At 44.1% G+C, this 15,754-nt stretch overlaps 1 long non-coding RNA gene across 3 annotated transcripts; it reads left to right on the forward strand.

Annotated features, from left to right (window-relative positions):
* Nucleotides 1–3,658: 3,658 nt before the first annotated feature.
* Gm32406 lies at nt 3,659–14,750 on the forward strand. Of its 3 annotated transcripts, XR_384395.2 has the most exons (4): nt 3,659–3,835; nt 4,250–4,512; nt 14,262–14,344; nt 14,460–14,750. It is a non-coding gene; the product is annotated as a predicted gene, 32406 (long non-coding RNA). The 3 variants fall into 3 exon arrangements; XR_875622.2 differs by lacking the exons at nt 3,659–3,835; nt 4,250–4,512 and adding an exon at nt 12,113–13,295; XR_875623.2 differs by lacking the exons at nt 3,659–3,835; nt 4,250–4,512 and adding an exon at nt 12,113–13,295 and having other exon boundaries at nt 14,265–14,344.
* The last annotated feature ends 1,004 nt before the right edge of the window (nt 14,751–15,754 follow it).

Consider the following 15,754-nt stretch of genomic DNA (forward strand, 5'->3'; position numbering starts at 1 on the left):
TGACGACGCACACTTACAATTCCTGATGTGGAAGAAGGAAGGAGGATCTCAAGGTGGGGCTACCAAGAGCTATGTGGGGTCTCTCCTCAGGCACAAAATAATTCTCTCCTGACTCTGCTTCCTTACTACATGTTCTGTACTCGCCATGTTAAGTGCACCCTGCCCACAAGCATTCAATATCTTCCAGTCCCACATACATACTGGTTATGGCTTGAATAGGAAATGCCCCTTTCCCACCCCCCAATTCATGTGTTTAAAGCTCAGTCCCTAGATGGTTGTCATTACTTTTGGAGGTGCCCAAGGATTTCAGAGGTTGGGCCTATTCAGAAAAAAAAAGTTAACTAGGGGGCAAGAGCATGTGTATTTTATCTTGGTCTATATTTTTTTCTTTAGGCCTATTCCTTACTCCTTTCCATCCTCTCTCTCTGTCTCTCTGTCTCTGTCTCTGTCTGTGTGTGTCTCTCTCTGTCTCTCTGCCTCTCTCTGTTTGTGTCTCTTTCTCTGTCTCTCTGTCTCTCTGCCTCTCTGTCTCTCTCTGTCTCTCTCTGTCTCTATCTCTTGTTCTCTGCTTCCTGGCCACTATGAAGTGACAAACTTCATTTTGCCCTGCCCTCTCTGGCATGAAGCTCTGCATTACTTGGTAGCAGATTATGGACTGAGGCCTCTGATACTTTGAGCCAAGATAAATCTTTTCGTCTTGTAAGCTGCTTTGTCAGATATTTTGTTATACCAATGGAATTTCCAACTAGAGAACAGACTATGTGAATCATCTGAATACACATTATATTTTTAAGGCTCTCTTCTTCTTCTTCTTCTTCTTCTTCTTCTTCTTCTTCTTCTTCTTCTTCTTCTTCTTCTTCTTCTTCTTCTCCTCCTTCTCCTTCTCCTTTTCCTCCTCCTTCTCTCCCTCCTCCTCTTCACCTTCTTTCTCCTCCTTATTGTTTATTCGTCTATAATTTCATGTACGAATATAGGTATTTTGATCCTATTCATCTTATTACCCACTTTTACTTGTTTTGCTTCCTCTCAAATCCTTCTTTCCAACAACTTACCCTTCTATTTTTGTGTCTTTTCCCTTATAGCCCCCCAAGTTAATTAAAGGTTGTATGTATGAGCACAGTCGTGGGGTATTTTCTGGAACATGGGCAACTCGCCAGTACTTTATGTCAGTGAAAAAGAATGATCCCCCGCCCTTCCCAAAACCACTATCAGCAGCTCTTCCACTTGGGGTATGGCCCTGTATGCTGAAGAGTCCAGTCTTGTACAGGAAGCCTCAGATGCTGTTAGTTCATGAGTCCAATGGGCATGTCATGTCCAAAAGACAGCATTTCACAGTACTCCTTCCTGTCATTGTCCCTTACGTGTCTCTCCACCCTCCTGTCTGATGTTTCCAGAGCCTTGAGATGTGAGTGCCTTGAATGGTCTGTTTCTGCTGAGTATTTGACAGTAACTCAACTCTCAGCAGTTTGGCCAGTTATGGGTCTTTGCATTCAGTGCTGCCACTATAGGAAGAATCTTCTCTGAGCAAGACTGAGAGCTGAGCTAATCTATGTGTATAGACGTAAACATTTAGAAGGCAATTTAACATGGTCATTTAGTAATGGGTTCCACCATATGGTCTATGACCTCCCCAAGCATGAACTTTTGATGAGATTTCCAGCACCAGACATGGAGTCCCTCCTGTGGAAGAGGCCTCACAGCCACACAAACACAAAGTGGTTGGTTATCCTTATAACAAAGTGTTGGTTACCTCCAGAATAGTCATACCATTATTGTACCAGTGGGTATGTCTTGCCTGGCAGATAAGTATTGTAGCACACATGGTCCACCGGTGGGTAAAGCCAGTGATGGCTTTTGTCCTCCAGTGGCCTGTGTAGCACTTTCCAGCCTTATAAACACAGCCAGCAGGGAGAATTTTTCAGCCCAGGCCACCTTCTCTGTGCTCTGCAACCAAAGTGTGTGGTGTCTTCATCAACAGGGTCTTCCCATCTGGTACAGTGAGGATCCAAGCGCAATGGAAACGTCTTGTTTTGTTTGGGGGGCTCTGAGATTATCCCCGACTAACAACTCATGGAGGGGAGATGTTCTATACCTGAAACTGAGATTTTCATATAATAGACCCTGGCTTCTGGGAGCACTATTGTCCACCCATGTGTAGAGAGAATCCCTTGTGAACTGTATGGAAGCTTCACCTGTCAAAAAAAAAACAAAAATAAAAACAAAAAAAAAAACAAAACAAAAAACACAAACCTATGGCCCATGAGCTGAGTAGTATGAGAAGATGGTTAACACAACAGCCTTGAGCTGAAGACTCTGAGTAGAGTAGATACAACATAGGCCGTCTAGGCTGTAATTTCTGTGGACCTCTAACAATGTACATAAGTGATTACTGGAGATGAATGTCCTGTAAAAATCGCACGGCCGCTCCTTTGCCTTGGCTATGTGGATACCATCTTTATAGGTGAAAAAGAGGGGAGGGATGTGTCTTCCCAAACTAAATAACTTTCTTTGAAAGGAAATCCAAGCCAAGTTGCTTTCAAAGCCCTTCATAATCCAAACTAGTTGTCGGTTCTTTTCCAACTTTCCCTCCATGTTAGCCCTTGGAAAGCTAACCCTCAGAGCTGAATCAAGTTACTCATTAAGTAACAACCGAGTAAAACTTTCATACATAATGTCAACCGAGCTGGAGCAGCGAGGGGCTATCCTACATTCAGGAATAAGCTAGACCAATCATTCCAGTAGTTCAAACAAACCAGTAGAACATGAACCGGACTCATACACACTGAATCTTGAGATGCTAAGCAGTCTCATATACTACTTGGTGCTCAAGCAGAGAAAATAGAGAGGGAGGGTACAGGTGGGAAATTGCCATGTCTTCGTTCAGATGACTGCTGTGTGTTAAGGACAGCACATGGGGGTGGAGAGAGAGGGAGAGACAGAGAGAGAGAGAGACAGAGAGAGAGAGGGAGAGAGAGAGGGAGAGAAAGAGGGAGAGAGAGAGAGAGAGAGAGAGAGAGAGAGGAAGAGGAAGAGAGAGGGAGAGAGGAAGGAGGGAGGGAAGGAGGCAGGCTGGAAAACCACAAATGTCTAGCTCCTGCTTACTCTCCCAGCTTTCTGGCATCCCTGACTGGTGAGCGATGGTGTAACTTTGCTTGCCTGGGACTGAGCTCTCAGCAAAGGCTCAGATCCCTTCAGTAGCAGTGTGAAGAATGGCGGAGGGGAGACAGAGCTTGAGAACAGGTCACTATTCCTGGGAGGAGCAGCGTGGAAATCACATCCCTCTTCCACAGACAGTAGTGTGTTTTTTTAAACATGTATATATTAAATTCCAGGTTTTCCTTTCCTAGCCCCAGCTCCCAGAGTGACGACTCTGAGACTGTTTATTATTAAATACCTCATAAGCTTTGTCTCATTCTTCAATTAGCTCGTAACTTATTTAACCCAATTCAAACTATTATTCGTCTTCCATTCGTCCTCTCCTTCAGTCCCTCCTTTGTGTCTTCTCTGCCTCTCCCTCAGTATCTTCCTCAGTTCATCTTCCTGCTGGTTTATGTCCAACTTCTTGCCAGTCTCTCAAGTCTCCCGTTTATATGCTCACTATTTCCCAGAATCCTCTCTCTTCCTGCCGGTCTCCCACCTCCTACTTCCTGCCCTAGCTTTGACCATCGGCTTTTTTTATTGACAGGAGATGCTTGCGACAGATCCTCTCTACAGTAGTAATCGCTGGCTTCCTCAGCTTGAAACTGCTCCTGCCCTCTTGTCTCTGGCTCTTAATGAACTGATCAGAATTACCTTCCGTCCTTAGATGCAGTTAAACTTTCTGTGAGTTCACAAGGTGAGATCACAAATGTAGGTCACTATGTCCGGCAGATTCTTTTTCAACTACATCAACTTGTTTGATGATGTTACTGCCGAGGAAGAATCGCTCTGGTGCAAAATGTCTAAGTTTCAAATAAGATCATCTTCGTGTCGTGAGCTGTCTTTTCTTTCAGTTGCCAGTAGGTGGCAGCAGATTACGCCCGGCTCACTGGGGAAATGATTTTCTTCAATAACGCTGTTGATACAAGACAACCTTAATCTAAAAAGGGAAATCCGTTCCTTTCTGTATGGAATCCGAGTTGACTCACAGGAACATTCTTTTAATTTTATGCATTATTTTATATTTGAGATGCCTTTAATTTGCATCCCACTCACTATGTGTCACTATGTGTTACTATTTGTTATTTATTTATTTATTTATTTATTTTAGGTTTTGATCAATATAGTCCAAGAGCTGGGAACCCCGGAGTGTGAGTGTATTTTGGGAAGCCTCCTTTGAAGCCTGTCTGGGTTGGAAAACTGAGGAAAATCCCTAGTGTGTGTTATTTTTCAAGCCAGTGCTGTCTCAGCCCGGAACCGAAAGGAAAATCACTTTATTTAGCTGACTGGACCTTCTGCCATTCATAAGGAACTTAATCTGTGCCTTTGTCTTAGATTTGTCTTTGTAAAGAGAGAGACTATTTATTCCTCGAGGTAACTCATTTGTCTTTTTTTTTCTTCCCCCCACCTTTTTTATTATTATTGGGTATTTATTCCATTTACATTTCCAATGCTAGCCAAAAAGTCCCCCACACCCTCCCACATCCACTCCCCCACCCACCCACTCCCACCTCTTGGCCCTGGCGTTCCCCTGTACTGAGGCAGATAAAGTCTGCACGACCAATGGGCATCTCTTTCCACTGATGGCCGACCAGGCCAACTTCTGATACATATGCAGCTAGAGACACGAGCTCCGGGGGCGGGGGGTACTGGTTAGTTCATATTCTTGTTCCACCTATAGCGTTGCAGATCCCCCCCAGCTCCCTGGGTACTTCATCCAGCTCCTCCAGTGGGGGCCCTGTGATCCATCCAATAGCTGACTGTGAGCATCCACTTCTGTGTTTGCTAGGCCCCAGCATAGTCTCACATGAGACAGTTATATCAGGGTCCTTTCAGCAAAATCTTGCTAGTGTATGCAATGGTGTCAGCTTTTGGAGGCTGATTATGGGATGGATCCCCTGTATGGCAGCCTCTAGATGGTCCATCCTTTCGTTTCAGCTCCAAACTCTGTCTCTGTAACTCCTTCCATGGGTGCCTTGTTCCCAAATCCAAGAAGGGGCAAAGTATCCACACCTTGGTCTTCGTTCTTCCCGAGCTTCATGTGTTTCACAAATTGTATCTTACATCTTGGGTATTCTAAGTTTCTGGGCTAATATTCACTTATTAGTGAGTACATATCATGAGAATTCTTTTGTGATTGAGTTACCTCACTCAGGATGATGCCCTCCAGTTCCATCCATTTGCCTAGGAATTTCATAAATTCATTCTTTTTAATAGCTGAGTAGTACTCCATTCTGTAAATGTACCACATTTTCTATATCCATTCCTCTGTTGAGGGGCATCTGGGTTCTTTCCAGCTTCTGGCTATTATAAATAAGGCTGCTATGAACATAGTGGAGCATGTGTCCTTCTAAAAAGTCCTTAATTTCTTTCTTTATTCCTTCCTTGACCAAGGTATCATTGAGAAGTGTGTTGTTCAGTTTCCACATGAATATTGGCTTTCTATTATTTATGTTGTTGTTGAAGATCAACCTTAGTCCACAGTGATTTGATAGGATGCATGGGACAATTTCAATATTTTTGTATCTGTTGAGGCCTGTTTTGTGACCAGTTATATGGTCAATTTTGGAGAAGGTACCATGAGGTGCTGAGAAGAAGGTATATCCTTTTGTTTTAGGATAAGATGTTCTGTAGATATCTGTTAGATCCATTTGTTTCATAACTTCTGTTAGTTTCACTGTGTCCCTGTTTAGTTTCTGTTTCCGTGATCTGTCCATTGATGAAAGTGGTGTGTTGAAGTCTCCCACTATTATTGTGTGAGGTGCAATGTGTGCTTTGAGCTTTACTAAAGTGTCTTTAATGAATGTGGCTGCCCTTGCATTTGGAGCATAGATATTCAGAATTGAGAGTTCCCCTTGGAGGATTTTACCTTTGATGAGTATTAAGTGCCCCTCCTTGTCTTTTTTGATGACTTTGGGTTGGAAGTCGATTTTATTAGATATTAAAATGGCTACTCCAGGTTGTTTCTTCAGACCATTTGCTTGGAAAATGGTTTTCCAGCCTTTCATTCTGAGGTAGTGTCTGTCTTTTTCCCTGAGATGGGTTTCCTGTAAGCAGCAGAATGTTGGGTCCTGTTTGTGTAGCCAGTCTGTTAGTCTATGTCTTTTTATTGGGGAGTTGAGTCCCTTGATATTAAGAGATATTAAGGAAAAGTAATTGTTGCTTCCTATTATTTTTGTTGGTAAAGTTGGCATTCTGTTCTTCTGGATGTCTTTTTTTTAGATTTGTTGAAGGATTACTTTCTTTCTTTTTCTAGGACGTGGTTTCTGTCCTTGTATTGTTTGTTTGTTTGTTTTCTGTTATTATCCTTTGAAGGGCTGGATTCGTGGAAAGATAATGTGTGAATTTGATTTTGTCGTGGAATACTTTGGTTTCTCTATCTATGGTAATTGAAAGTTTGGCTGGGTATAGTAGTCTGGGCTGGCATTTGTGTTCTCTTAGTGTCTGTATAACATCTGTCCAGGATCTTCTGGCTTTCATAGTTTCTGGTGAAAAGTCTGGTGTAATTCTGATAGGCTTGCCTTTATATGTTACTTGACCTTTTTCCCTTACTGCTTTTAATATTCTATCTTTATTTAGTGCATTTGTTGTTCTGATTATTATGTGTTGGGAGGAATTTATTTTCTCGTCCAGTCTATTTGGAGTTCTGTAGGCTTCTTGTATGTTCATGGGCATCTCTTTCTTTAGGTTTGGGAAGTTTTCTTCTATAATTTTGTTGAAGATGTTTGCTGGTCCTTTGAGTTGAAAATCTTCATTCTCATCCACTCCTATTATCCATAGGTTTGGTCTTCTCATTGTGTACTGGATTTCCTGGATGTTTTGAGTTAGGATCTTTTTGCATTTTGCATTGTCTTTGATTGTTGTGCCGATGTTCTCTATGGAATCTTCTGTACCTGAGATTCTCTCTTCCATCTCTTGTATTCTGTTGCATCACATCTATGGTTCCAGATTTCTTTCCTAGGGTTTCTATCTCCAGTGTTGCCTCATTTTGGTTGTTTTTATTGTGTCCACTTCCCTTTTTAGGTCTAGTGTGGTTTTGTTCATTTCCATCACCTGTTTGGATGTGTTTTCCTCTTTTTCTCTAAGGTCTTGTAACTCTTTTGCAGTGTTCTCCTGTATTCTTTTAAGTGAGTTATTAAAGTCCTTCTTGATGTCCTCTACTATCATCATGAGACATGCCTTTAAATCCGGGTCTAGCTTTTCGGGTGTGTTGGGGTACCCAGGACTGGCTTAGGTGGGAGTGCTGGGTTCTGATGATGGTGAGTGGTCTTGGTTTCTGTTAGTAAGATTCTTACGTCTGCCTTTGGCCATCTGGTAATCTCTGGAGTCAGTTGTTATAGTTGTCTCTGGTTAGAGCCTTTTCCTTTCGTGATTCTGTTAGCCTCTACCAGCAGACCTGGGAGACTAGCTCTCTCCTGAGTTTCAGTGGTTAGAGCACTCTCTGCAGGCAAGCTCTCCTCTTGCAGAGAAGGTGCACAGATATCTGTTGTTCGGATTTGCTTCCTGTCAGAGGATGAAGGCCCGAAACAGGGCCTGTCCCGGAAGCTCTGAGCTTCTGTAGTCCACACTCTCACCTGTGCAGACTAGTCTTGGCGGGATCCGGGAAGGGAGATGGCTCCCGCGGATGCTCTGGCAACTCCCTCTTTGGCGGGGTGGACACCTCTCCTCTGGCAGAGAAGGTGCCCGGATGTCTGGAGCCCAAAACGGGGCCTGCTTTAGAAGCTCTGTGGCTCCTGCCTGACCTAGAAGCTGTTAGCTTCTGTAGTCCACACTCTCACCTGTGCAGACTAGTCTTGGCAGGATCCGGGAACCAAGATATCTCTGGCAGATGTTCCGGCAACTCATTTGTCTTTTAAGACTAAAAATTTACAGGTTTCCAAAAGTGTGTGTGTGTGTGTGTGTGTGTGTGTGTGTGTGATGTGTGGAGTTTAAAATCACAGTTTTCGGGAGTCAGATCTCTCCTTCCACCACATGGGTCCCAGGAATTTAACTCAGGCTTTTAAGTGGCAGGTGCCTGCACTCACGGCTCCATCTCTCTGGCCCTCCACCTTGTTTGTGGAGATAGAGCCTCTAACAGGGCCTGGGGCTTCCTGGCCAGGCTGGCCCTGTTTTTTGTCTAGCACTGTAGTTACAGCAGTTTCTTTTCATGGGTCCTGGAGATAAAGTTCAGGTCTTCAGGCTTGCATGGCAAGTGTTTTAGTGACTGAATTGTTTCCCCAGCTCTGAGCTTCTGAAAATAAAGACAAAACCATAGGATCAATTCACCTAGCGGCTATTAGTCTTCAATCATTAAGGCTACCCGATAAGTCTTTTGGGATCCTTTTCTTTGAATATTATTCTGCTAGACACTGTAGACTACCAAATGAGTGTAGCATACTTCCTGAAAATGGACCTCATAGACTCAGGGAGTGGCATTATTGGAGGGGTGGCTTTGTTGGAGGAAGTGTGTCACAGGGGAGTGGGTTTTGAGGTCTCAGATATTCAAGCCCAGCCCAGTGTCTCACTCTCTTCCTGCTGCATGCAGGTCCAGAGGTAGAACTCTCAGCTACCTCTCTAGCATCATGTTTGCCTGTGTGCCACCACACTTCCCACCATGATGATACCATTATCATCATGGACTAAGCCTCTGAACTGTAAGCCAGCCCCAACTACATGTTTCCTTATAAGAGTTGCCTGGGTCATAGTGTTCTCTTTATAGCAATGGAGACCCTGAGACACTTCCTGTCCCTGGGAATTGGTCTAAGGGAAATGAGAAATGCTTCCATTCATAAAGTATATGATTGTAACAAAGTATATAGTTCCTGTTCAGAGAATTCACTGCCTGCGAGAATGGTGGAAAGATGGTTTAAACAAGGGCTGTGGTACTTCAGAAAGGGAACTCAGCTAGCCAGGTTGAAAAGCAGGACACAAAAAGAATAATCTCTTAGAGGAAACACACCATCTGTCACTCATGGAGGAGGAAGGCATCTGGGAGACTTCGTAGCAAGAACTAAACTTCTCAGGAAGTGACAGTCAATTTGGCAGGAGGATTGCTCAGATATGCACCAGCCTCCCACTTAAAGAACCAGCAAGGTGCATCATGGGACATAACACCACTTGGTGGCAGCACAGTTATCAAGGCAGGAGCTGGGTATAGGCTACTACAGGCAGAACTTCAGCCAGACTTCCAGGGCTTTAGCACTCAGAGGCCAGTCCTCTGTGAGGGACCTGCAAACCCCTATGCTTCCTTTTCAACCAGCACATGATAAAATGTATTTAGTACAGTAGCTTTAAGATACATATTTACTTTTAAAAGGTTATTCTTGAAATAGTAAGATAGTATTTTAAAAGTTATTTTGCTGTGATGAAATACACCGGCAAAGGCAAGTTAAGAGAGAGAGGGTTTATTCTAGATCACAGTCCCTGGTTATAGTCTGTTTTTGTTTTTTGGCTTTTTTGTTTTTTTTTTGCTTGTTGTTTGTTTGTTTTGTTCTGTTTTGTTGGTTTTTCAAGGCAGGGTTTCTCTGTGTAGCCCTGGCTGTCCTGGAACTCACTTTGTAGACCAGGCTGCCCTCGAACTCAGAAATCCGCCTGCCTCTGCCTCCCGAGTGCTGGGATTAAAGGCGTGCGCCACCACTGCCCGGCTTATAGTCTGTTTTTGTAAGGAAGCCACAGTGCAGGAGTCTAAGAGTTAGTTATATCATGTTTACCATCAGGAACAGAGAGAATGAGGGACTCATACGGTGGCCTTTGGCTCTCTCCTCTTCATCTGGTCTAAGCCCCACCCAACCCCACTCGACCCCCACCCCACCCCCACCCCACCTAAGAAATGGCACTGCCAATATTCAGGACAGGACTTCCCACCTTAATTACCCTGGTTAGGAAAATCTCTCATAGAGATGCTCTAAGGCCAGCCTCATCTAGTTAAGTCTGAGCTGAGACTCCCTTCCCAGGCTATCTTAGATTGTGTCAAGCTGACAACATTAACCGTCACAAGACGCAATAGCGAAACATATTAATTTAAACGTGTCCCAAATTTCACTTAGGAACAACCACGTTTGAGTTTTCACTTCAGATTTCTGGCTGGCGGGGATAATTTTGAACCTTCTTGTGTTAATTTTATACTAAGGTGTTGAATTTTATCATCCTTGAAGTTTTAAGTTTTAACACAGTGGTTGCGATATGTGTATTGAGGGGTCCAACCCGAGACCAAGACATGCCCTCTACCACTGCGCTATGCCAAGACTGTGATGAAGATGGAGAAACTGTTGGGAATCCAGGAAAATATTTATTGAGTTTCAGTCCACATTTAAAACAGAAAACAAGATGCAAAAGCATGTTCTTGCGGTGCAAGTGGTAAAAGCTGCAAGCTGGCGAAAATCTCTCTTCCGCTGGCTGCTTTCCCACGGGCATCGGTGACTTCAGTATGACGGGAAGGTCCACCTCTCCAGAAAGTTGTCTTTAAATTTTTCTTCACTATTGGTTCCTAGGATTAAGAGAAAATTTATAAAATGTATAAGAATTCTTAAAAATTTTAAAATAGTTTTAAAAATATCATTATGAGTGGTGGTATCTCTATAAAGTCCCAAGGGAAAAAGAATCATGAACCTTACAGCACCACGAAATAAAATTAAATAAAATTAAATAAACAAAAATGCTCAATTGGGCTGGGCGTGGTAGCACAGGCCTTTAATCCCAGCACTCGGGAGGCAGAGGCAGGCAGATTTCTGAGTTCGAGGCCAGCCTGGTCTACAGAGTGAGTTCCAGGACAGCCAGGGCTACACAGAGAAACCCTGTCTTGACCCCCCCCCAAAAGAACCCCCCTAAATTGGTGTAGGCTTAAATTTTTTTCAACCCTACTTTTAATAACGGTCCTTAAATGCTTTAACCTCCATTGTAGCCCACCACCCAACAGAGGGAGTGGAAAATAAAGGTTATTATTAGGATACGGGGAAAGTGGACCTGTTTAGAAAGGTTCTTTGGAGCAACTCCCATCTGCATTGTCAGGAAGTCGGCAGTTCATTTCACAGGTTAGCAGAGGCAGCTCGATCCATTTGCAAATACTTCACATATTCACCAGCAGTACAGTTCAGTAGTGTCGGGATAGCATCCGTAGTGGCGCAACCTAGCAGGAACAGCCAGGCCTCAGCTGAATCGGCATGAGTCAGCAGCAGGGACCAGGACCATCAGGGATGCTAGCAGAAGTTCTTGACTGTGCCTCTCTTAATGAAGCGAAAAGATCAGTGAAGACTCCAGACCAAGAAGGATTGCAAAGTTAGCCCAGGCAGTTGTGGCCCATGCCTTTAATCCCAGCACTTGGGAGGTAGAGGCAGGCAGATTTCTGAGTTCGAGGCCAGCTTGGTCTACAGAGTGAGTTCCAGGACAGCCAGGGCTATACAAACAAACAAAGCCCAGCCTTTCTAACTGTCCATCGAGTCCTATCTATTCTCCCTCCAAACATCAAGTGTCCTCCATGAGTCTTGCCTCACCATGGGAGTCTGAGCAAAACTCCACATGAGTCTGTCTCAGCTGGCATCACTCTGTCAATCAACCCAAGTCCACAGAAGCAGCAAGAAGCCACCAGTACACCACCAGAGGTTTTTTTGGTGTGTTTTTTCTCTCTATGGAGTCATGACAAATAGAGCTCAATAACACATGGAAGGTGGACCAATACATGCATGTGCTTAACAAAGAATCCTTCATCATATGTCCTATCACGTGCTTGTTTTAGCAAGACTTCCTTTCACCTGTGTCTGTTTCAACCAAATGTTCCTTCATGTGTCTGCCTTAGCAAAATATTCTTTCACTTGGGTCTGCTTCAGGAAAAAAACCAAAAAAAAAAAAAAAAAAAAAAAGAAAAAAAACGAAAAAGAAAAAAAAAAAACACACTCATTCACATGTTTGCCCCAGCAAAACACCACTCAACACAACTGACTTTCCAAAGAGCCCTCCCGTTTCCACATCAAACTGTGTGTGTGTGTGTGTGTGTGTGTGTGTGTGTGTGTGTGTAATTAGCTGTTCAGTTACTGTAGATAAAGCTTTGAGGCCATTTTCAGTTTTGTTTTTATAATCTGTACTTAACAGACTTCAGCTGTCCTTGTACAGGATCCTGCCTGTCTTACCAGCCCTTATCCTGTTAATCCTTTCTCCCCCTTTCTGAGTGTATGATGCTGGCTTCAGGGTGTCCCTCTCTGTCACTGCTGCACTTACACGTCCACTTGTCTCTTTCCAATGTGTTGGTTCTCTTGGGTGATTTGTTTGTTTGTTTGTCTTGTTGTTGTTCTCTATTTGTGGTCTTGGCTCATCCATGGTTTCCCATGTCACCTCTTGTTTTATTTCTTTGCCCTTGAGATCTTAGCAAGTTTTTCTGTATTTTGTAACATAGGCAGTGAGGTTTTCTTAGCCTGAATTATAGTTCCTGCCATACTGGGTTCACTTCGCCTGGTGTTTTAAATGTTTGTTCCTATGGGCTCACATACACATACATACATGTGAGCATGTGTATGTGTGTGTGTGTGTGTGTGTGTGTGTGTGCGTGCGCGCGCGCGTGTGTGTGTCTGATTATTTGCATAATCATTGCATTATTTATTTTCTTTTTCCTTCTGCTTAAATAGGGGGAACATTTGTGGAGACGGTCTACGTAGTGTGATTTGTTGTGGGTAACGTCTTGCTTCTTTACTACTTACACTATGCTATCATCCCCAAGTGACAGCTCCGGCCTGTGTTGAAATGAGTCAGCTGGAGTTGCTCTTAACTTTGGAAGGAAGATCATTGCATACCTGTTGGCTATTTCTTCTCTTTAGTTCTCAATCTTTCTTTCTCTCTCTCTCTCTCTCTCTCTCTCTCTCTCTCTCTCTCGTACACACATGCACATACACACATTGCAAAACTATCCCTTCATTCCCAGACATAATAAAAGTCAATATTGGCATTGGAAAAGAGACATAACCCTCACAGCGGCCCATGCAGCGGCCTTCACAGTGCAGAAACATTTCTTTCTTTTGTTTGCTTTTTTTGTTATCACACAGCAGATAGCTGGGGTCATAGCAGCTCTAGACTGAAGTCCCAGATCTGTCACCTACTAGCCATAATGATGAGCAGGCACTACTCTGTTTAAAACCTCAGGCATCTGACCTATCCTCTTGAAGGTGGTGGTAGGGCCCACCTTTACAGCTGCGGTAAGTAATAAAATGGATGTCAGTACAGTGCCTTGCAAGCAGCAAGCAGACAGTTAATGCTCACTGTAATAGCTTTCTTCTGTTCAAGTCTCTTAGTCTGTGAACAGGAGCCTATTGGGAGTTGATCTGGTGCTGCTGTGTATTCAAATGCTAAATTACGTACTCTGAGCTCTGGTTACCCCAAGTTGAGCAAATTCCCATGTACATCCACCTGTGCTGTATAAACCTTGCTCCCCAATTTAAAACAATTGGTTAAACAAAAATGGCTACAGCCAATTACTGGGGAGAATAGAGAGAGAAGGCGTTATTGGGCTGGGGGTTACAGGTAGGGACCAGGAGAAGGAGAAAGAAGTCGGGGGGGGGGGGAGAAAGAGAGAGAGGAAGAAGATAGGAGGATGGAAGGTCTCCATGTGCTCTGTTTGATGTGATGGACCAGCAGCACATGGCCAAGTGAAATGTGCCCCCTCTCAGGACACCAGACTGCTGGAGCAGAAATAACCCAGAAAGATTCAAGCAGCAAGTATTTGGGGTCCACAGCTCGGGAAGCAGCCAGCCAGTCCAGCTGTTAGAAAAGTCTACCTAGGTTACCCTTCCCCCTGCGCCAGTAACTGCCAAAGCCAAATAAATACACCACAGTCTCTTGTCTCACTCGTTTTTAAAGCGAGATGGGGGTTAGCATAATTCAGTTAATTTACAGAAGTCCCTATGAGTGACAGACACTGAGGGCCACCCACTGCTGACAGTATCTGCAGAATTAGCAAGAAGTAAAAGGAGATTGAAAACTATGCATGTTGGGGTACCAGTGGATTTGGTCTGGGAAACAGATTGGCACTTTCTTTAAAACCTAAATGTGCAGTTGCCACTTGACCCAGCAGTTGCACCCTTGTATATTTTCTCTAGAAAGCTGAAAAGAAAAAAAAAAGCCAACCTGTACACAAATATCTGTAATTCCTTTATTTGTTGTAGCAGAAGAAAAAGGAGTCAACTTCTTGCCAGAGAAAATGCAAACGAACCCTCTAACTTTGCCTGCTAGGCCACAAGGCTAGGCGGTAATTATGTTTCCTTTCTGCTTCTCTGTAGGGTTGGGTGATATTATGGGTTGCAATGGCAGTTGCCTAGGTTATGTTTGGGGTTCCGAAGGCCACTTTTGTTCTTCCTTCCCAGTTCTTGAAGTAGCTGAGACTTCAGCAGACTCTACCCAACCTTGCTACTCAGCACCTGCTGTCCTCCTGACAAGATGAGTTCCTGCTAACCCATTCCAGAAAATAAAGGACACCTTTCCTCTGTTGTGGAAGACACTGGGCGGAGGAGACAGATCTGTAGCTGAAATCCCAACCAGCCTGTGTTGTATTTCCCACACTTGGCTCATTCACGTTTCTATCACTTTCATGCTCAATGACTCGAACTGTCTGGCGGTGACTCAGCCATCCTTAAGCAGACAACAGATTAAACAACGTTTTAAAAGCTCTGTCTGTTCATATATTCAACAACTCGGGTGAATCTCAAGGGAATTAGACACAGGAAGCTGAGAGGGCGAGACCCTATCCAAAAGTTCTCAAGCTTATGATCCATTTATATAACATTTGCCAAGGCGAGTTTTTACACACGAAGATGCCCGATTAGTGATTGCTGGGTCTTGGGGGATGTGAAACAGGGGTGCAGAAGTGGATGCAGTTGTAACAAGATGCGAAAACTTCTTTCTCTTGACTGTCGTGGCGATACACTGTCAGATCCAAAAGAAATTTGGGACCAACGGCTAACTGTGGTGCCTAATGCATGCAATAGTGTTCAGGCTCACTCAGTACCAGTGGCTCCTCTCAGCTCTTCTCTCCCCCCACCCCTCACTCTCCCCAACCCCGTCACCCCTCCCTCCGCCACACACCACCAAACTTCTCCAGTCCATGGGCTGCCCTTCCCCCAGTTTCTCATTCCTAGATAACTCTGCCATTTCAGCAGGGTTACAGAGGGACCCTCTCGGTCCTCGCTCTCTTGTCTTCTGTCTTGGTCACCTTTCCCACACTCTATTCTCTTCCTCTCTTGCTCTTTCCCCATCTCCTCTCATGGCTCCCTCCAGTCTACTGGCCACATTCATTCTACAACTTTCTCCCTCTGGTCTGGACCCTCTCAGTTGCCCTGGCTGTCCTCCCCTTCATACCTATAATAAAAAGCTGCCCTTTGGGCCGGAGCAATGATTCAGAGGTTAAGAGCACTGGCTGCTCTTCCAAAAGTTCCATTCCCAGCACCCACATGGCAGCTCACACCTGTCTATAACACCAGTTCTGACGCCCTCACACAGACATACATGCAGGCCAAACATCAGTGAACGTAAAAATAAAAATCACTCATCAACCCTTCCCTTCAGCCTTCCCTTGGACTGGTCTTGACTTTATACATTCACAAACCTTCAAAAGTGATTAAGTTATTTATATACAACAGGATGCATGAGCACATGCAAATAC

Source organism: Mus musculus, chromosome 15 (genome assembly GCF_000001635.26).
Source record: "Mus musculus strain C57BL/6J chromosome 15, GRCm38.p6 C57BL/6J".
Classification (NCBI taxonomy): domain Eukaryota; kingdom Metazoa; phylum Chordata; class Mammalia; order Rodentia; family Muridae; genus Mus; species Mus musculus.